Here is a 22,950-nt window from a genome sequence, read left to right on the forward strand (position 1 = left end):
GCACGGACACTCACCGCGAGGAGGCCGGCGGGCTCCGCGGCGGCGCCGGAGCAGCCTCCCGCCCCAGCAGCCTCGCCGGGGCCGGCGGCCCCGCCCAGCGGGCGCTCCCGCCTGCGGCCACCCCGGGCGCGGTTCGGCTGACCCCGCCACGTACCCTTCGCGCGGCGCTGCCGGCGGTTTCGCGTCCCGGCCCGACTGCGACCCCCGCGCACCGCGCTGAGGGGCCGGGCAGCGCCTTCCCCTCCGCACGGCATCGGTAACCATGGCAACCTCAAGTCGTGCCGCCGTTGGCGGGTTTAACACGAGGGAGCAGCCAATGGAGCGCCGCCCGGTGCCGTGTCTGGCCAATGGCAGCGGGCGCAGGGCAGGGCGCTGCGCTGACGTCGCGAGCGGGGCGGAGCAGGGCCAGGCGGAGCGGGCGGCGGGGCTCGGCGGCGCCGGCGCCACCACCGCCACCATGGAGACCCCGGGCTAGGGCCCGCCGCGGCCCGCCGGCGCGCTGAGCGGGGCCGGCCGCGCCGCCCCGCCGCCGCCTCCCTCCGCGCGGTGAGTGGGCGAGGGCTGGGGGAGGCCGCGGGCCGGCCGGGGCGCCGCGCGGGCGAGGCGGCGCGGACGCGGGGCAGCGGGGCCGAGGAGCCGCCGCCTCGGGCGGACCCGCGCCGCCGCTGCCCGCCCGCGCCTTCCGCGCTGCCGCCCGGTGCCTGGCCGCGCAGCGCGGGCCCTGCGGGCGGAGGTGCCGCCGCCCGGTTCCTGCCCCGGGATCCGCGCCGGGCAGCCCGGGCGGCGGAGCGCGGGAGCCCGGGGGCGGGCGCCGCGGGGGCAGGTGCGCGCGGGCCGGGCCGGGGAAGCCCAAGCGGGGGTCGCGGGTCGGGGGCACGGAGCCCGGGCCCGCCGCCTTCAGCCTCCCGGGCGCGCCGGCTTTCCGCGGCCGCGGGGCGAGCCCGCGGCGGATGCGCACCCTACGGCCGCGCCGTGCGCCGAAGGCCGCCGTCTGCGCGGGGCGGTGCGCGGCGCTACGGCCGGGGGCCGGGAGCCGAGCCGCAGCGGGCAGGGCCGCCCCGCCGGAGCGCCTACCGCGCCGTACCGCGCCCGCAGCGCCACGCAGCCGGGGGGGGGGGGGCCGGGGCGGCGCCGCGAGTGCGGGTCGGGCGGGGGCACGGCGGAAACTTTGGGGCATCGCGGGTGCCGGCGGGGCGGGCCGGGCCTCTGCTCCCGCCCGGGCAGCGTCACCGAGCCGGGCAGCGCGCTGGGGCGGCCCCGTGCCCAGGTGCCGGGCCGCGCCGGTCCCGGGCGGAGCGGCGTGAGGCAGCGGCGTGCCTTCCGCGAACCCGCGCCCCCCGGCTCTGAGGCAGGATCCCGCCGCTGCGCTGCTTGAGCGTGATCTAAGCGCGTGGATTTATTTTTTTTAACCTTTGCGTGACCGCTGGGCTGGGAGCTGCGGTGCCTCCGGCCGAATACCGGCGAGCTGGCAGAGGGTCCCCTGCCCGCGCAGGGCGAGCACGGCGACTGAAGCCCGTAACTTCTGCAGTTCCAGCCGCCCTCCGGCCCGACCGAAGACCTGCCGGCAGTCGGGGGAGAAGTAGCAGGCGCACGATCTGAACGCCTCAGGGCGAGCGCTGTGGCACAGGCGGAGCTTTGCTGGTGGGTCTGGGCTGCGGAGGTGAAGGCGGCTTGGCTGCACGCAGGGCGCTCCGCGGCCGGTGTCTGCGGGTACCGGTTACTGCGTGCGGCTGCCGGGCCTCGGGCTGGGAGGTGAAGTCTTGGGGGAGCGAAAGTAATGCTGACACCGAACCCAGGCTGTTTCAGCAAAAACTTTGATTTATGTGATCGTAATTTGCGTGGAAGATAGAAGTACCCAGTGCCACGGAAAAACGTGGTTTAGGAGTCGAGCCCTCCGGTCCTTTTCCCCTCCCAGCTAACGCGTCGGAATGCATCAGTGTCTCGCTAAAGAAGGACTGTGTCTTTGGAAAGTGCTTGTGTTTGGCTCGTAGACCTTTGTACTTTTTTTTTTTTTAATAACCTTCTGCTCCGTGTTAATATTTTATTAACCATTGCTTCAGGATTTGACTGTTTGAAGGAAGAGGTGTGGTTGGACTTGCAGTAGTAATGTTTCATTAAGTAGCTTTTCAGTTTTTTCAGCATTCGCGTTTTTTGATAACTTGGAGTTCAGCAATTAGAAGACAAGGATGAGAACATTTTCCCCTTTAGCTAATAACTGTATTTTTGAGGTAAACACCAAATAATATGTTCACTGAGATAAAAATAGGGGAACCTACAAAATGTATTCTTCTAGTTTATGGAGATACGCTAATTTGGTCTTGTCCATCCCAGTTAAAATGGGAGGAGTGTGTTTTGGGGGCAAAAGCTTACTGTTGGCACTGACGTGCTGTAGTGTTTGGTTAAATATTACAGTGTTACATGCAGACGAATGTAACCTGGCTGTGAAAAGACAGATTGCAGTAACTTTCTCCTCTTGTTTAAATTCCTTGTAAAGTGCTATCTTGCTACTGAAATAAGTTGCTATTAATATTTTTAAATAAGGTAGAACAGCTGATGGGCCTTTCTGGTAAAAGTGGTATCTTTTTGCTTCTCAATCTTGTTAAATGGTAAGGATAAATAGCAGTAGTAATAATAATAATAGAAGTTCTGCTATAAAACACAGTTGGAGAAAGTTTTGTGAGAGACTGGTCTTCTATAAGAGGGGAGAATTTGTTCTAACTCTTCTTAAAATGTCGACAGCATAACATACCTTTTGGTGTTTGCTTTTATAATAGTAATGCAGGGTCATTTTACAATGAACAGATGAATTCAGTCACACTGTAAACAAGGAAGGTGACATGTTACATTACTTCCTTATAGCAGCTTCGTGTACTAGCAAAAGAGCATCTGTAATGCATTTGCGGTATTTTTTACATGTGCTATGTAAAAATCATAGTAATTTAATTAGTAAGCTGTGTCAGGTGTTTAGTATAGGAAATGTGCATGCATTGCGAGAAAAGCCTCAGTGGAAGAAGCACTCTGCATATTAACAGAACAGGAAACAAATAAGAACTTTACGTACTTTTGCTTCTCTTTATGTAGATTATTTAAATACATTTATAACATATGAAAGCCTAAAGCAATTCCAAAAGATGTGACTCTCTGAGTATTGTCTTAATTTTGTTGGGTGTTTTTTCTTAATTTTGATGTTGAAAATGAGCAAGTTCTGCAAGCATTTATCTGATTATTTATTTGGTTCAAGGAAGCACTGACTAGTTCAGGGATCTCACTGAGCTTAACAAAGCTGTTACAAGTGTAATCAAGAATAATTGGGTCTATTACCAGAACATAGTTATCATAATATGGTAAAGACCCCTAAAAAGCAAGCAGAACTTGTGGTACTTGTTTGGGAAAAAAATACCAAAGAGCCTGTTATTAGATATATTTTGCATTGCTTTCATTGACTTTCTTATTATTTTCAATCGAATCGGTGAGCCTAAGTTAAAATTGGATTCCTCTGTATGAGAAGCTGCAGTCCTTTTAAGCTGTTTACAACTTAAACAGAGCAGTCCCTGTAAGCAGAGGGGCTTTTATAAACCTAGGCAAGGTTTTAGCTGGCTGCCGTGGCAGGGAAACCTGATGGCGACCTGGGAGCCTGCCCTGCGGAGCAGCCCGTCTGCGCCTTCCGTTCCCGGAGGGCCAGCCCCGTGTTCGCGTGCTGCGGGCGCGGGGTGAAAGGCTGCTGCCGCCGAGGTAACGAGTTGGGAACGCTAACTTCATTTGCCAGGGTTTGGTGGGAAACAAATTGTAAGAGTTGCTGCAGAAAGAACTTGTTTTGTCGTCTTGCATAAAAAGCACGTGTACACCTGAGTAACTCATGTTGGTGTGGTTCAGAATTTCTGGTTGTGTTTGTGGGGGTTTTTTTCCCTCTAATGAAAATAAGACGGCAAATTGTTATGAATACGCATGTACTGCCACTCCAAAAGTAATCCGAAGAGGTTTAAACTTTACTAATTGGGGTGGGGAAAAAGTTGAGCTAGCATAGCTTTATGTGCAAGTGAATAGAAAGCCAGACCTGAAACAGGAGTTTTGGGGCATGGCTTGTAAATATTGCCTGCTACTGTTCCTATCTTGATTGCGAATATTGCTGACAATAACGCAGTTCAAATACCAGTGAAGATGGAGAGTAAATACGCAACTGCAGCCGAGCGCAGAACCAAAGCCCATGGCAAGTCCTTCGCACTGTAGGCTGTGCTTGGTTCCTGCCGCAGAACCACGCCTAACGAACTTGCGACTGGAGCTGGAGGGACTGCCAGCGCTAAGCGGTTCTCTGGGCGTGCTTGGTAGCTTTTCTGATTCTCAGCTGCTTTTCCTAAGGCCTGTGATATGTCCTAGTTCATTGGATAACTTTTCACGTTGTTTTTATCCAAACGGAATACTCATTTATTCTGCTCGGGGGAGGTTTGCAGAGGGAGGAAGGAGATGGATGGGGACAGCCAAAAACTGCCTCTGGTGACCTTCCCAAAGCTTTTGCTTGCAGCTTCTTGTCAGTTGTAATCTCTGCAGCTGGCACCAGCATTCAGACCTTTGCTCCTTTCCCGCTCGCTGCCTCTTTCCCTCTCTGCCGTTAGTACCTTGCGCGCTCAGAGGAGAGAGACGTGCGTTTCAGGAAGGAGGAAGGACTCCTTCGGTTTCACAGCAGGTGAATTTATTTATTTTTTAATAGTGAAATCCCCAGCACGATCACTAAAAGGACAGGCTTAAGGAGAGGGCGCTTTGAATGGTACCTGGCAGAGGTGTAATTGCTCTCCGAGCCAGTAAAAGGCAGGAGGACGTGCCTTTCCCGTCTGGCCGCACTCCGCAGTGGAGCAGGCATGTGTCACGGGTCAGGGAGGTGACTCTAGCACAGGCTTGTCCTCCTTTCAGGTTGGGCTTCCTGAGTCATCCCTCCGCTTCCTGGAAGAGCACAGCTCCCTTGTCTCCCCTTCTCTCCCTCCCCCGGAGTCAGCTGTGAACCCGAAGGCAGGAGCTTGGGTGACTGTGATCCGTGGGCAGTTTCTGTGGCTGCCTTTAGGTTCGGGACCTTTTCATTGCATCCCACTCTTACAGGCATATGAAGACAGCATCGCTTTGGGAAAAGTTAGGGAAATTCTTTCTTAGTGTTTCAGTATTTTTAAACAAAATTTCTTTTTAACAGAAATCTTAAAAAGAAGTTAGGCATACTTTTAATATACGTATGTTTTCCTCCTATTACTGCAATTTTAAGATATTGTGGTTACAAAAGATAAAGAAATTACTATTTTTCTCCAAAATGTTTCCATAGCCATCTCTTAGAGATCTCCCCCCCTTTTTTTTATTTGCATAGCATTTTGTAAAGCTCTTGCCTAGCATTAGAAATTGAAGACCAGTCAAATTTCTGTTTAATGGCTTTTAAAAATAATTTTAACTATGCCTTTATTTTAGTGGAGAAAATAAAACTGTGAACTATTACTTCATTTGAGTGTGATTTGATCCATTCTTCAAGGAATAATTAAAATTAAGACTTCTTCCCCCTCACCCCCACATGGTAGGGCCTCTTGCTTACAAAAGACTTGTGATCTAAACATTCTAACTGAAACGTAGTGATTTCTTGTGAGCCTTAAATCAACAGTATAGCTAATCATAGAATCATAGAATGGTTTGGGTTGGAAGGGACCTCAAAGCCAATCTAGTTCCAACCCCCTGCCACGGGAAGGGACACCCTCCACTAGCCCACGTTGCCCAAAGCCCCATCCAACCTGGCCTTGAACACTGCCAGGGAGCCAGGGGCAGCCACAGCTTCTCTGGGCACCCTGTGCCAGTGCCTCACCACTCTAACAGTAGAGAATTTCTTTCTAACATCTAATCTAAATCGACCCTCCTTCAGCTTAAACCCATTACCCCTTGTCCTGTCACTACACTCCCTGATAAACAGTCCCTCACCATCTTTCCTGTAGGCCCTTCAGCTACTGGAAGGCCACAATCAGATCTCCCTGGAGCCTTCTCTTCTCCAGGCTGAACAACCCCAACTCTCTCAGCCTGTCCTCATAGGAGAGGTGCTCCAGCCCTCTGATCAGCTTCGCGGCCTCCTCTGAACACTCTCCAACAGCTCCATGTCTCTCGTACTGCAGACCCCAGAGCTGGATGCAGTGAATACTCCAGGTGGGGTCTCACCAGAGCAGAGTAGAGGGGCAGGATCCCCTCCCTCGACCTGCTGGTCACGCCTCTTTTGATGCAGCCCAGGACACGGGTGGCTTTCTGGGCTGCAAGCGCACACTGCTGGCTCATGTTGAGCTTCTCATCAGTCAACACCCCCAAGTCCTTCTTCTCAGGGCTGCTTTCAATCCATTCCTCACCCAGCCTGTAGTGGTGCTTGGGATTGCGCCGACCCACATGCAGGACCTTGCACTTGGCCTTGTTGAACTTCATGCGGTTTGCACGGGCCCACCTCTCCAGCCTGTCAGGGTTCCTCTGGATAGCATCCCTTCCCTCCAGCGTGTTGACCACAGCACACAGCTTGGCGTTGTCGGCAAACTTGCTGAGGGTGCACTCGATCCCACTGTCCATGTCGCCGACAAAGATGTTGAACAGTGCCAGTCCCGGTACCGGCCCCTGAGGAACGCCACTCGTCACCGTTCTCCACTTGGACATTGAGCCGTTGACCACAACTCTTTGAGTGCGACCATCCAGCCAATTCCTTATCCACCATGTGGTTCATCCATCAAATCCATGTCTCTCCAATTTAGAGACAAGGATATCATGTAGGACAGTGTCAGATGCTTTGCACAAGTCCAGGTAGATGACGTCAGTTGCTCTTCCCTTGTCCATGGATGCTGTAACCTCATCATAGAAGGTCACCAAATTTGTCAGGCACAATTTGCCTTTAGTGAAGCCGTGTTGGCTGTCACCAGTCGCTTCCTTATTTTGCATGTGCCTGAGCATAGTCTCCAGGAGGATCTGCTCCATGATCTTGCCAGGCACGGAGGTGAGACTGACCGGCCTGTAGCTCCCTGGGTCTTCCTTGTTTCCCTTCTTAAAAATGGGGGTTATGTTCCCCTTCTTCCAGTTGGTGGGAACTTTGCCAGACTGCCAGGACAATCTAACATTCTGATTGGTATTGTGATTAATTCATTAATAAAGACAAGAAAGGAATCTATTGTAAAACCTTTGAAGGTGTACGAGCTGAAACTTGCTTTCTGCATCACAGCTCAATGGGGGGATTTTTAATGTATTTACTGTTCGTGCGACGGCGGGATGGTACTTGTGGGCAGTGAATAAAATTACCCTTTAGCTATTGGGTCTGCAAAGCAGATGGTTCATAGGTATCATGTAGGTTGGATAATTAGCCAGCCTTTATTGTTTGTTGATTCATAAACAGGAGTTTAGAGTGCTGGGTCCCCATTCCCTTATGAGCAAGGTCTGTCTCGGAGCATGAAGTGGGAAGGCGCTGGTGGGATTCCCTTGGCTGGAGAGCACTTGTGCCAGCTGGCAGCAGGGCAAAACACAGCAAGAGCGGCTCTGCACAGCACCGGTTCGGCCCAGGAATGCCCTTAGCTTAGCTGGAGCCATCTCCAGACACAGCGAGAGGGAGAATGTCCTGGAAGGAGATGAAGGGGCTGAAGGCGAGGAGGCAGGGCAAGAAGTAGCAGAGATCTGGGGAGCGAGGGAGGAAAGGGAGGAGCTGGACGCTGTGGTGCCAGACTTTGCCTTTTCTCAAATGAGGTTCAGCTGTAAGGAAACAGGGAAGAAGTGTTAGAAAAAATATGGATTTCTGTTTGCCTGGGTGAGAAAAACTTTTCCTCCCTTCTTAACAAAACCTCATTACGTCACGTTTGTGGTGTGGAAAGCCTTAGGCTATCGCCTGTGCTATACTTTTTAACATTTTTTTAATAAATGTACTCAAAAGCATTTGCATTACATGTGTTCAAATAGAAAGCATCTAATCTCTATCTTAATTTGCTTTAAATGATGTTGCTTATGCCATCTCCACTAGAAATGCAACACGAACAGGAGACTTTCCAGTTTGTTGTGGATTTCTGTCCTCTTCCCGCCCAGAAAGGCGGTGGCAGGCAGCGCATCCTTAGCGCTCCTAAAGGAAATCTTTTCAATTCCAAATGCGGGTCCTTCATCGTCTTGTGTTAGCAGAATTTTCTGTAATTGTGTAACACGTGAATTGAGTATTCGTGCATTTGTTATCACCAGGGTAAATCTGATTGGTGAAAACGAGTAAACTTGTAGTTGTTCCCATTAGCCTGTTCCTGTGGAGCGGGGTTCAGGAAAGCTTGCTCCTGGGTCGGGATGCGGTGCGTATGCTGCTGGGTCAGCCGGCAGACTCCCCACTTCCTTTCAGGTTTCCTTTGGAAACATCCGGTTGCTGGTACAGTGTAAGCACAGGATACAAATTCCCAGATTTCTTCCTGGATCGATTTGTGCGTACAATGCTGGTACTCGTATATGTTACCTTACATGCTGAATTTCAATACAGTATCTCCATGTAGAATTAATTCTTTTACTTCATAGTGGCAGGTTTTGTACTAATTCCAGTTTAAAAAAAAATTTAAAAATCCACTGATCTCTGAAACAATTTCAGACAAATGATAACTGTGACTTCCATGTCAGTGTGACATGCTTAAAAATGAAGTGCTTCGTATCTTTCGCAAAAAATAAACCCAAGCTGTTGTATGTAATGCAATTGATTTCAAGGGCTTCTGGACAAGTGAAGTGCTGGAGTGTTAACGGGAGAAATTCAGTGTACAGATGTGCTTGTGTGACACTGTTCACTGATTGTCTTTTGCAGATTCCTGCTTAATTCTTGCATGATATCAAAAGACAGGGAGACAGATCTTAAAAAGAGTTAATATTTTTGTCTTGTTTTTATTTAAAAACAAAATTGTTAGATTTTGTTATTAAGAAATAAGACAGCAGTATCAAAATGATGGCATATCCTGAATGGAGATTTCATTTGTACTGTCATGGCGCCTGAGCTCCAAATTGTTCTGCCGTTTTATGAAGTACGGGGGAAACCCATGCTCCATAGAACTTACAGACAAAAAGGCAAAATTTAAACAGATAGATGAAACAAGTGGAGGAGAAGATAGCAGGAACGTGATTTTCTTGTATTACATACCTTCATCCAGGGTGCTTGTGATCGATCCAGTAATAATGCGGAGTTGTTGGTCCATATTATTTGATACAGCCTTAATCGAAGATAGGCTAGCAGAATTTGCTATCTGTTGCTGCTCAATGTCCTTCCTATCAAGTGTCGTCCTCCTAACTAACGTAATGAAAATAACCAGTGCCATATTTTGCCGAAATAGAAAATATTGGCATGTGAGATGATTGATACATCACTTGTTTCTGGGAGCACGTTTATATTTCAAACAGGAGATGAAAAAACATTGAACTCAAAAATTTCAGTTTGGCTCATAGATCTGTGAGATGTGTCTGTTTTCTCTGTGCTATTTGGACTATCCAATCAGAAAGAAAATTACTGAGTTTTCTTAGTTTTACTGTTGTTTAGCGTAAATTACAGCAACAGCATGCACTGAGATTTGTGAGATTTCACTGTAATTAAATACATTATTTTCCAGAAGATGCTTTTAAAAAAATCATTGTTTAGAATGCTTTACAGACTAGTAAAGACCGACACAAAAACTTACTGTGGTTCAAGGACTTGAATTTTTTTAAGGCAGTTCTGAATTTCTGGTAGAGAACACTGCCTATTGTGGGATGCTTTTTTGTTCAGGCTGATGTAATCAGTCTTCCAATACTGAGAGAGTTTTTTAATATTGTTGTGGAACACAGAGGTTATTTTTAAGCAACACACAGAATTCACCAAGTCATGTACTGACACTGCAATAAAAAACAGAAAGCCAAAACCAACAACAAAAAAACCCAAACCAAACCACCCCAAAGATGTTCAGTAGCTTAAAATATGTTGAATTAGCAAGGCAGGCTGAATGCAGGAATTAATTTGTCTGCTGAGCTGCTGAGTTTTATCTTGGCCGACAGTGAGTGCCTGGACAGGAGCAGGAAGAGCTCCATCCGTCCCTCCGTTGCTCCTGCACTAATAAAGTCGGAGAATTTACTTGCACAGTGTAGGAAGATAACACTTTTTATTAAACTTGATATATTTATTGGTATTCATGACTAGATTTTCTTATATATCTCTTTAACTGTAATAGATAAAAACAGTGCCTTAAATCACAACTTGCGTGCCTTTAGGAACCGTGCAGTTCATCAGGCTTAGAAAGCCTCACCTTACCTGAATTTGAGCGGATGCTGCTTTAGTGGTGTGGTTCATTGTGTTATTTATATTGTATTATTAAGTTGTCTTGTATTACTAGTAGAATGATTTATTCTATAATACAAAAATTAATGTTTCAGAAGGACTGAAATTTGAAATGGAAAAGGAAGATACATTGTTTTGTTTTGGTTTAGATAGCAAAGTCATTGCAATTTTTCCAGACTTTTCCTTTGTTTTCCCTTCATCTCAAAGCATCACAGGCATCATACTACAACAGAACAAAAATATTTTACTGTGTAGTATTTCAGATAACTTTTGTTACAGAAAGTGGAAAATAATGCTTTATGTATAGCTGTGTGATCTTATTTTCACATGTTCAAATTTTAGCAGATTCAATAAGACCATCTGATTAAAAGCTCACTTATTAGTTACTTAGTCTTATGTGCACATCTTCACAGATTAAAACGATTGATGGAAAAATATTGGGTTGGTGGACTAGTTAATTTGCACGCAACTTTAATGCCAGGATGCTTCAATACAAATAATAAAAATACTGTATTTCACCAATGGAAACATTTCATGATGGTCTGTAGCAGGTTGTTTTCAAGCTGCTGTTTTGGTTGCTTTCGAACACCTGCAAGTCCTCAACTTCTCAGTGTTCTTTGGGGTTTTTTCCCTGGTATTTACTGGGTAATGTCTTTCTGCACTGACTGTTCTCACCCTTGTGTGTTGTGATTGCGTATTGTGAAAACAAAGTATCTGGCTATGCAGACACTTGCCGCAATTTGAGGCATAAACATTATCTTTTCCTTGTGAATGGAAGCTGCCATTGATCACGCTTTGGAAGCCTGTCACCGCATGAAAACTTAGGACGGCACCTCCTTCCGTCGCATTTTGCCATCAGAATAGCAGCTCAGAATCAGCTTCATCTCAGTCCAACAGTCGAACGCATTCTTCTTGTATAGAATTTTTTTCTTACAAAATCAAGAACTGCTAACACTAAGCAGGTAACTTCTTCAGTATTTCATGCATCTCTGGGAGCTAATAATTGGTGCTGTACGATCCTAAGCAAACCTTTTCCCCCCCAGGTTCACTGAAACAAGCAGGCAGTGGGTAAGAGCATGGTACTGTTGTCTGCGTGGCAAACAGCCACCTGCCCGCTTAGGCTTTTCTGTCAAAATATTTGATGTGTCTGTCTCACTTGCAGGTCTTTAGATGGGTGAACATGTTGGAGGTAGGGGAGACAGGATACACTACTGCATGAACTCCGTTTCTGCTCTTGCCCTCCATGCCCAGGGTCTCATGGAGGCTTCAGCTTCGGTCTGCTGCCTTAAAAATATCTGTAGCTGACTGAAATGATTTGCATTTGCACAGAATTATAGCTAGGCTAGAGATTTTTATCTCGGGTGCAAAAATGCCTTCTAATTCTTGAAACTCAAGTGTGGTGTGTCCTTTTCCACCCAGTATGAATAAATACTAAGCGTGAAACCCCTGCAATGTCATTCTACCAAAATTCATTCCCTAATTAACAACCAACTTCAGAGACCCTTCTCTGGCAATTTATAACAGCCTCCAACAGAAGGAGAGCAAAGATGTAGTTGTGATAACTGAACAGTCTTCTTTACTTCCTTAATTTTTACAACTTCTGTTTTATCAACCTTTCCGTCGTGCCGCTGTCTTTTATATTTACACTTGTCAATGGGTTTTATAATTTCTTAAACTAAGGCATCAGGTGAAAATCCTTGTGGAAGAGTGTAGGCTATTGAAATTCAAAACTCTTCACTTGCTTGGCCTGTATTGCAGAATCAAGTTTTGGTTCCAGACAAGAGATGAATAACTACTGTTCTTCAGCGTCTTTTGTTGCAAGAATCTGTCACTTGTATTTAAAGGTTTTGAAAGGAGATTCTTTACAGAATATGGGGAAAAAAACCTGGGAAACAGCTAACAGCTGTATTCCTTCAAAATATTTCTCCTTCATTTTACACAGCTTTTTAAGAGATACTGTAAATTGGGACTTTATCGGCTTTGCCATTAAATTCCCATCATTCAGCTGAATCTAGTAATTCAGGATTGGAAGCTGTCTTGTTTGTACAGCCGACTTGTTGTCTTGTGGTGGCTGGGAGAGAAACCCGGGGGTACAGAACTGCATGCTTCCCCGGTCCCTTTTTCTCGAGCCTCTGCTACAAGCCATCATCAGCCCGGATTATCGTGCTAGAGGAACCTCTAGTCTGACGCAGTGTGGCTTTTCGGAAGTTCTTATGGGTAGCTGGATTTACTACATACGTTTGTTATTTAACTTTCTCAGTCTCTGTTTGAAACAGGACAATCCAAGCTAAAGACAATGCTTATAACTGAGGATATACTATTTTATGAAATAGAATGCTTTCTTATTTTTAATGCATTTAACAATCTCTTACATAGTGCGTGGAGTGAGCAACTGGCTTCACAGCAGTATTGGCGGCTTAGTTTGCCTTTCAAAGGACCTTCCTGATAGAAAGCCTTGTATGGTCCAAACTTTACACTTCTTGCTAGTGTATTTTTTTAATATGAATGTGAAGCAGTTTGGTGTGACGTTGCCTCGTGATGCAATGTGTTAAAATTTGTAAGATTTATGACTTCATGGGTGTACAAACACAAACTGCGCCTTTTCAATTTTAAGTGCAGATTAGCTTTCCACCCACCCTTTTTTGAAGGTAGAGCTACTGTTCAATATAATTAATCTTGTCCAGTATACTGGAAGTGGACCTAGTAACATTGAATGACATGGTGCTAACGCCTGACACTATTTCTGTTTTGCTTTTTTTATCTCAAAGCATTTATTAGGAGGTGCAGGGACTGTGCCTCTCACCTGGCCAGTGTCAACATGACTACTTCATCTAGATAAAAGAATAAGTGGCTGTCAAAATATCCGCAGTATAGGATTTATGTGTAGGTTTCTGTGTTATCTACAGGTAGAATGGTGATTTACATGTGCAGATTTACTTGGGTAGGGGACATTCAGCATCTTCCCCAAGTTGTCATTTATCATGACACAACTATGATTGTGTAGATTTTCTCCTGTGCTACTCATTTTGGATTGCTTAGAGCAGCTATGGCCTTGACTGCCTCTAAACTGAACAGACAGGATCAGATCCTCATTTAATCCCAGGTGAGCTTAAACCGAACTGTGAAGTCTTATCAAATGCCAGTTTGTACCTTTAAACATGGTGGAACCTGAACGCGTGATTCTAAAAGTCCTGTGCATGTCCAGATGTACTTGGCGTTGTTAGAATGCTATGGGTAGATGCTAAATGTAATAGCTTTGATTATTAATAAGTTCAGCTACTGGACGAAGATATTGGTGTATATTTTATTCAAGAGCCCTAATTGAAATGGCCCTACCACAGAAGGAAAGCGAGCAAATCACCTTGATTTGACCTTAACATTTTCCAGTTGCAAAGATGCCAGCAGGATGTGAATCAAAACAATACTGACTGTAAACACATCCCAGAGGAGCTGGCTGCTTTCTGCTGGTTTAACCGTGTGGTTGAAGTAGTTTGACTTACCTTATGGTAGATATGATTTTATTTGAATAAATAGAAAAATTAAATCAGGTATACCAGTATGATAGGAATCCACTCTAAGGATCCTAACAGTGCAATTATAACAGTGAAGAAAATAGCCACCAATAAATCTATTCTCAAGTGATATATTCAGTGTATTTTTTTCACTTTTCCAAGATGTTTATTACACTGAGTAATTTCCTAATTTATGGTTACAGAGATAAATTTCTTTATGGTCATTTAAGACCTATTCAGTCTGCTCTGGAATGTCTCCTTATCGTCATTTTTACCCCCAAGTACTCATAGGAAACAATCTCTCCTCAGTCTCTGTTTTGTAAGGTTTCTGCTTGTCGAAAAGGAGGGTTTGGTCCCTTTATCATCATGACAGCCTTTGAATTCAGTCAGACCAGCACAACCAGCTGTGAATGTGAGAAATAAGACCTGTGCCAGGCACTGGGTTAGCTTGTATTTCATTTTAATGGATGCAGCACTGCAGAATCTCTGCTGGAAGTGTATTCTTGATGTATTCTACAATGGCATGTGCCATTACTGTGGCCATCTCGCAGGAACAGCTAGTGAGTCCCATGTTCTTCTCACCAGTCACTTCTTTGCGATGACCTTATTGTCCATTACAGAAACTTTCATTGGTCACCATCTGTGGCTTGGGTAAAGAACAGCAGCAAGATTAATTCCTCGAGGTCTTCTGTAATAACATGCCTGTTCAATGCCCCAAGCCCTTCTTGCCTACCAAAGCCCCCACAAATTTGGAAGACATGTGAAGACCAGTTGTTTTGGCAGGGTTAAAGATGATTAATCACAAGGGAATTCCTAGTGGAGAAACGTCATTCCAGATGGAGCTTCTCATTAACACTACTTTTTTGTCTTCCTTCCCGTAAACAGGCTGAATATGTAATCGCGATCATTTGAAAGTAGAGACTGTGTGTAGCTTATTCTGTCTTAGGTACCTGGTAGGGTATTACCTGACCATGTTTTCTATACAGACAAATGTTTTTGTTACTCTTGGAACTTCTTTGCTGCTTTAGCAAGTCTTGTTTGGCTTGATTGTCTGTAACTTTCACATAATTCCATTATTATTTGACTGGGAAGACAACAGTTCTCAACATTCCTGGACTGTAGATTTCTCCTCTCCCCTTAGGGTGCTCTACTTTTTCACTTGTATCTCTTTTAAAGTAGGTATGCTTCCCAGATAAGTAATTCTCTGTTGGCTTAGATGTCTGTTGCATGCTCCTGTGTGTCATCTCTTCCACTGCTGTGGATAGACACGGATTTGTTTGGTAGCAGGAGCATCGGGCAGCTCTACTGAGCTCAGCAGGTTTCTATTTCATAAGATTTGTTCCTCTCAAATCAAGGACTTCAGTTACAGGTCTGCCTGCTTAAATTATTCTTCCGTTTAAAGTTTAAATCAGTCCATAACAATGTGGTGCATGGCTATTTTGGCAACTGATTTTTTTCTGTTCTTTTAGGCTCGAGTGTGTTGAGTAATCTTTTTTGTTGGTATAATTGCTCTTTTCTCACCATATCCATGAAATGAATACCTGTGCCCCACCATCATGATGATTGTTCATACATCAATGTCTAGAAAAGCTAGGTCTTACAGGACCAAGTTTCCAGCGGTATTTGTTTCCAATAGAGCTTCCACCCCAAAGTTTGAGTGGCCACTACTAGCAGCTATCTCTTCTTTGGTGTTGGAGATTCACTAAAAAGCGTTAATGATTATGCTGTAAACTCAACCCTTTTCATGTGAAGGAACACCAATTACAGAAATGAACAGTCTCCAGGGAGGTGACTTCTCTCTGAAGTTGAAAGCTGCTAACGTGACTTTTCCTATCTTTTGAATTTCGCTTTGGTCAGTGGGTCTTACAGTTCACCAATGGATCAAGTTTATAACTAATTAAGCTGGAAATATCACAAAGCAGTGTGTTGTGAAGACACTGAATCAATGGTTTATTAAGGAAGACTGTTGTTGGAAGTTTGTAGCTTTGAGCATGCTATGCTTGGCAGGGACGCAAGTCTTTCCATCTTTTGCAAATAGGCCGTTGGTGAGGTTAGATCAGGTTTCACGCTGAACTCTGAAGAACTGATGAAGTTCATATTGCCAGTCCACTAAGTAGGGTCTCACTTTCATGAAGACTGACTTGGGCATAATGAGCTGTAAAGGCTCAGCCCACCCCTGTGAGGTGTTTATTGGTGACAAGTATGGAACAAGTAACCGGCTGCATGTCAGAGCTTTGTCCCGTGCCAGTTCTACTACATTTTCCTTCATTTAAATGCATTATATTTCTAATTCCTACTGAGGATAGGAGTAGTGATGGTGATGACCTCAGTTTTGAAAGAATGTCAGACTGGCTTCCCCAAGATGAGGACTGGCTCCCTGGCATCCATCTCAGCCTTGGAGACAGGCCCGACCTGCTGAAGCGCAGGCATGCGGCGCAGTGCGACGCGGCGGCCCTCCCACGGTCCCCGGTGCTGGGAGCGCCGCAGCAGCAGTGTGGGCAGGGTAGTGCACCCGGGAGGAAGCCTCGGTTGTCCTGGGCCGGGTTATCGGCCTTGTGTGATTCTTCTGTGTCTGCACGTCACTGCAGCAGGCACGCAGGCTTTGTTCAGCATGGCGGGGCTGTGTCGAATGCCAGCATTGCTCCGATCCTTGCGTGCCGCCTGGCTCGTCTGAGGACAGAAGCTCTCCGGAGCAGCGTGGGCATGTTACTCTATCAGTTTGGCTCCAAGGAAACACCACCTTTTAAGGTGACCATAAATGACAGGTAAGGGAATTCTGGCTTGTCCCACATATCTGACAGAAGCGTTGGGCATATCCTTCCTGTGGCTCAACAAGAGGATGTTGACAAGCCGCAACAGCATTGGTATTAAAACCGGATAAAAATGGGACAAGGTGGCATGTGAGTGTGTTTACCTTGCCGTGTTTGGACATGTGGATCTGAAGTCTGCATTAATAGCCTCGCTGAAGTCTATTTTTAAAACATAAAAAAAGATTTTAACGATGTTCATCGGAAGGTGTGCTGAAAGTTATTTGGAGTTAACCAGCAGCATTACTGTAGAGAAACAAGGTACAAACTCTTTGCCATTGTAGGGAAGCGACTTCTTTAAAAATGTTACTTGAAGAAATAATTATACGCAGACTATATAATGGAGACATTTTTAATTAAGTTCTTATTGTGCTTTTGTTTGACAAAAGAAGTGGGATGTTATACGTTTCCCTTAAACAAGAGAAGTGTAAGGTAGATTTTTGAGCCTATTTTTCCCCTCCGTTGCTGGGCATGTTAACATTTGCTCTGGCATTTGCAGCTTTACCTGTCTGGTCATATGAGAACTGAACATGTTCGTGAGCATGTGCTAGGTCAGCTTTAAAAGAAAAAAAGAGGTTGAGCCTGCTGTGGAACCTCTTCTGTGCCTTTGCTGAAAAGCTCCATTTAAAAATTTTTGGATTTGAAGTGGTCTCTCAGAAATAGGCAAAAAATGCAATCAGGTAGATCTGTGCCCTGTTAACATCCGTAACTGACCCTGCTGTCTGTGATGTTGAAAAGATAACTAGCAGCTGACTTACAGCACCTTGCTGAAATGTTTAATTTTTAGATAGCATAAATGATACGTGTAACAAATATTTTCAGTTCCTGTGTTAGAGTAATAGGAGTGTTTCTTGTTGATTCCTCCCTTTCAAATAGGACTGGGTTTAGTGCTTTATTCTGCTGAGGGGTGGTGGGGCTTTGTGTGGCTTGGGGTGCTTTGCTGGTGCTCAGCTGCTCCCTCTTCCTTCCTTTACAGTGCTCAGAAAGTTCAGTTCAATATCAGCTATCCGAAATTGTGTATATTTTTATGAAGCTTAAGTAAGGCATTCTAAAAAGGGAAAGATATGCCTCAACTACAATTACTATTTAAGCGCTATATGAAATAGCAATCTTGCAAGTTCTGGAAGTGCATTCTTTTCTGCTGTTGTCATCCATGAGTGTATTTCCTGAGTTATTATATTGACATTTTCCTGGACTTGCACGGTGCAAGCAAGAGCAGGCTTTCTCTGGTTTGAAAGTGGAAATCCCCTAAAACAGTAATTAATTGTTGTGTTTTTTTAAGGCTTAAAATTGTGTAATTTTTCAACTGCTTCATGTTATTGAGAGGACTTGCTTTTGATAGCTGTGTTTTAAACCCCTCATTTTGAGCTTTATGTTAAAGCACAGTGAAAATACCTGATTAAGTGCGTAACTTTTCTCGGGTAGAGTTGCTTATTTAAATGTATCACTATTAATTGTCAGGCATATCTAAATCCTAACTCTGAGCATTTAATTGTTTTCTATTATCTATAGTTATGAAAAGGTCTAAAAAATCAAGCTTGCTTGAATTTGGAAGGGGGGAAGAGCATGCCAGTATCCCATTTAGATGGAACAGTAACGCTTAAATAATCGATGTCACCGATCTTGTCTAATACCTGGCAAGAAGATAGCAGTAGCTTTTAAATATTATCCTTGATTATTGTTTTGTCTTTCCTGCAGTGCCTTCAGTATTTCAGCTGTTACCGCGTTTCCCCATAGTCTCTGTTTTGTATCCAAACAGAGACAACTCCTACGTAAAATTTGCATAGCTTTAGTTGCTCTCTTCTGACTTTTCAGTTGATCCAACTTGAAATTGGGTGCACAAAGCTGGCTGTGCTTCGTTAGCTAAGCAGACTGGGAAGATTGTGCATGTCAGCGCAGTGGGGAACAGAAAATAAGCAGGAGTGATAAATGAGGTTTCGGTTTTTGGTGTTTTGGTTTTTTTTTTCTTTTCCCCCTCCTTTTTCTTTGTCACAGGAAAGTGTGCTTTGATTACAGGCATCCCAACTTCGTGCTGTTTTTCACAGAGCTGTTGTCTTGCTAGTTGGCTTCTGTACTGCATCTGTTCCCGCTTCAGTGCAGGACTTTGATCGTCTTTGTGGCCTGGCTGAACTTGAATATAGGCGAGGCAGGATTATGCGTGTGGAGGTAATACGAAATCAGTGGATATCACTGGGATGGACAGACAAGCTTCAAGGTTCGGTTTGCATTGGCATCAGCTGCTTTTGAGCTTGGCATCTGGTTTTAGACAGATTCTCCTGTAGCTTATGATCTCTGAACTCAAGGACTCCCCTCCCTGCCCAGCCACCACCTACGGAACGCTGACAGCGCTGGAAGTGTTCCTGCTCCCCCGGGTCACCCTGCCCGGGCAGCGCCTGTGGCAGAGCCCCGTTTCAAGCCTGCTTTCGATGCGAGTGAACTGGTTGGGTTGTTACTGCTCTGGTTACAGCTTTCTAACAGGCTGTTCTGCTTACCTCTTTTCCCCCACAGAATTTTCACCGACGCTATCTAGACTGCTTGTCAGAAGGCTGCGTGGCAGTGTCGAAAGCTTTACGTTCAAGGTGTATTTCTTCTAGTGCTCGTCGTAGAACAGAATTGGGTAGATTTGATATAATTGCTCGTGACAAATCCACGTTATTTTTTAACACTTGAAGTTCTAGTGCCTGTTACTGGTTTTGGTGTGCTTAATTTTCCATGCTCAGAAATTAGAATTAGACTAGAATATGGGACAGGGAACTAAAAGGGAGAAGTAAGAATGATGATGATGTGACCGGTATTTGAGGTTCCTTTGAAACTTTGAATTTGAGCTTTTAAAGTACATTTGAGTCATATTTTTAGTCTTTCAGGAACTGAGGCAGGAAAGCTGAGTTGCGTCTCGAACTGGTAAACTTCGATGCAAAATATTGCCATCTCATGACAAAATTGGATGATGGTAGGAGAATTTACAGGAAAAAAAGTTTTTTCACTGGGAGAAGAAAATCACGTCTTAGCATCATCGTAGAGTGCCGCATGAAGATGCGGTCCTTCCACGGAACAGGAAGCCTGTCAATACTGGTCTGAGAGTTTCTTCTGTTTTACCTGAGCTTCAGTGAAAGACCTGAACCGTTTGCCATCACTCAGTATTTGTTTCCCTTCTTCACTATTTCCACACTTAATCTTCATTCCTTTGGTATATAGTTTTCTATCCTTCTCAGTTTTCTTGTGTCTGTATACTGAATTGTCTGCATTTTGTACTGTAGCCATCTATTTCAGAGCGTGGTTAAAATTATTGACATTATTTAATGTACTATTGACCTGACTTTTTTCCCTTACAGTGCTTCTGCAAAAAGTCTTCGTGCCTAGCCAAACATTTTAGCATAAGTGTGTCTAACTTTATAGTCATGTTTCTGTCATCCACCCCCTACTATGGGAAGGCATGTGGTTCACTTTGATAGGAATAGTTCATATAATTTTGTATTTTTCAACATTAGCTCATTCACCTTGCTTTATGGTTTTCCTCAAGTTATTCAGCTGTCTTTGATCTCCATTAATCATAATGTTACTTGTAAATTTTGGTGCTTCACAGCTCTTCATCACTTTATGCAGTATTAGGAGCAATACTAAATTCTCTATAGACTAGAGATATGTGTAATTCTACTACCAGTACTTAATGTTTTTAAGGGTAAACAAAGTAAAAAATACCTCAGAAAAAGAATACCAATGATACCTCTTTTTTGGGGAGATTGGAGCACGGATTGAAGTATTGGTAATTTTGGCTGTAAAAGCCAGATGCTTGTTGTCTAATTCATGTAGAGTTTGCTACTACATGCAATTTTTCTTTAGCTTCTAGCTTGGAGAGCTCCATTTGCTTAAATATAGAAGTTTGCACGTACAGCATTCTTAGCAGCAAACTGAGTTTTGCCGTGCAGTTCTGTTTCAGAGCAAAATGAAGAGAAAACTACAGTTTAGTAATTGATAAAACTTCATTTTTGCTAATCTATAGCCATGTTTATTAGAGAACAGAGGTACTCCCCAATCTATCTTTATGGTAGGCAAGAATTTGACATTCCTGTAGTAGTCATTTGAGCAGGAACAACCATAGGTTGCATTTATGCTTTTACTCAGGATACATTTTTAATGTCATCAGTTTCTAAATTTTGCAAGTGTGTAGTTCGATTCTTTTTTTTTCTCCCTGCTAAACCCTGTTTAAGCTGCTGCTTGTTGGTCACTTGTTCCTGAACCACGGTTCTCAATGCAGAGAGGGAGACTGCAGCGCCAGTAAAAATACACGAGTCTGTTACAAGTGGAATCACACCACTGATCTAGTCTGGCTGGTTTTTAAAGGCAGGATGCAATGGGGGGTTGGTAGTGTCTAGTTCCAGACCATCTCAGTGATGCGCGTTACACCACAGCCCTCAAAAACTTGCATTGACAAAACAGGGAGAGCTGTGGAAGTCTGTAACTCTTCAGCTGCCTTTTAAAATTGTGGTTGTAGCTGTTAATTTTTATCATTGGGAAAATTGTTTATATAAATTTTTTTCCCAATATACTATATGACAAAATTGAGAAGGATACTTTTATAAATGCGTATAAAATAAATTTGGTTTCATAATGCTCCCAGTTGAAATATATCTGACTACAGTTAGCGTGCATTGTATCTAGCAATAATGTATAGAGTAATACTTCAGTAATAATTTTACAGGGCTAGGAGAAAATCTAAGTGGAAATTGAATAGCAGCTGCAGCTAGTGTTCTGCTTGGTAGTGTTTATATCTTTACTTACAGTTATTCTCAGTTTAACTCCCATTTGCTTGTTTATCAGAGTTTTCAGGTGGGAGATTGGAAAAGTACCAGTTTGGAGCTCATACACTTTGCAAGCGTTCGGTAGCAGTACTGCACAGCGTACAGGCACTGCGGTTCCTCGGCTGTTGTTCTGTGACGTTCATTCTGAATGACTTCATACCCCAAATTAATTGAGATGTTCCCACACCAAACCAAGAATTTATCCTTCTACGAATGGTTGAATGAATAATTGCTGAATGACTTTGTCACCTGACCGTCTGTTTGGAAAACCTAAACTCCTGTGATGCTACATCTCCCTCCTCCCCCTCAGCCTGCACTAGGATAAGACTGAGCTTTATCCCTCGAGCTAAATCTGCTGTTTGTTTGCTCGTCTGTGGAGCTGGTTGTGAGCGCTGTGCTCTGCTGAGGTGGTTCTAAATGGCCGTGGGTTCGGCCGTACGGGCAGGGCAGGGCAGAGCCATGCAGACTTGGGGTGGTCTGAAGGAAAGGCCTTTGTCTTTTCTTTAAGGCATGGAGCCTCGTTGACTTAAACTGCTGAAAACTCTATTTATTGCCAATTATCTTGTGGTACTTCATACGTTTGTGAAGCGTGGACTCTCTCCAGGCATATCCTTCAGATGACAAAGATTCTTCATTTTTTAAGGTGAGCTACAAATGGTGCCTCAGGCCTTGAAGGATATGATCATAAATATGCCTTTATTCAAAATGGTCGTCTTGCTCTACCTGTCTGATCTCTTCTGGTGAATGGTTAGTTTGAAAGCCATAAAAAATATTAATCTCGTAAGCATGTTACAACTGGATATTTGTGGATGTAGAATCTTGCCTGCTCACTGGAGTGGAGTTAAAGTATGTAGCCATCGGCCAAAAAAAAAAAAAAAAAAAAAGCTGTCTCTTACTAGGAGCTGTAACAAAAATACGTTTATGCAAAAGCTAGGGTAATAATTTTTAACATTTTAAAAAGGACATAGCACCAAATGCCTTTTGAACCTGCACACATTTAAATAAAAAAAAAGAGGAAAAAATGTATTCTGGAAAGAAAAAGGGACAAGGAAGATGCTAAATTTAGCAGTAAGATAGTTGAACACATCTCCCGCGTTTCTCAGCAGCGTATCAGTTGTGTGTAGGTTTCTTTTGTTACTGTAGGACTCGGTCTGTACAATTGTGGAGGTGGGTTTTTTATCCTGTCATTACAGAAGTCAGTTTCTTCCATGTTTTCATCAGATAATGTATTTACTTCCCTGGTTTCATCCTTAAGTCTACGTGAACAGAACTTCTGCACTGCTAATGTCTATAAAGAAAAGTGGTATCTTAACAGACTGTTTAGCCTATGGTGTGGTATTTGAAGTATCTGGACTTCCTGCATCTGGAAGTGTTAAAACCTATTTTTCATCTAAATGCTTGAGCCATCTTTCACATAATCCATTTTTAATTGCTTGCATCATCTTTGCAAGTGGGTAAGTTATCGTCTGCTGTCTTTTCATCCAAACACACAACTATAGGCTGGTAGACGTAACACAGAGCTTGTCTTAGTTCGGTCACTTGGT

General features: G+C 44.5%; 1 protein-coding gene across 8 annotated transcripts in view; it reads left to right on the top strand.

The window, feature by feature from the left end:
• The first annotated feature begins 402 nt into the window (after positions 1-402).
• The window catches only part of PKP4 (plakophilin 4), a 100,493-nt gene continuing 77,945 nt past the window's right edge, over positions 403-22,950 (top strand). For 5 of the 8 annotated variants that reach the window (XM_075757407.1, XM_075757411.1, XM_075757408.1 and 2 more), the window contains exon 1: positions 413-546. The gene's annotated coding sequence lies outside the window, so the exon portion shown is untranslated. Of the gene's footprint in view, positions 547-22,950 lie in introns of all 8 variants that reach the window. The other 3 variants (XM_075757414.1, XM_075757413.1, XM_075757409.1) reach the window with 2 other exon arrangements.

This window comes from Balearica regulorum, chromosome 6 (assembly GCF_011004875.1).
Source record: "Balearica regulorum gibbericeps isolate bBalReg1 chromosome 6, bBalReg1.pri, whole genome shotgun sequence".
Lineage (NCBI taxonomy): Eukaryota > Metazoa > Chordata > Aves > Gruiformes > Gruidae > Balearica > Balearica regulorum.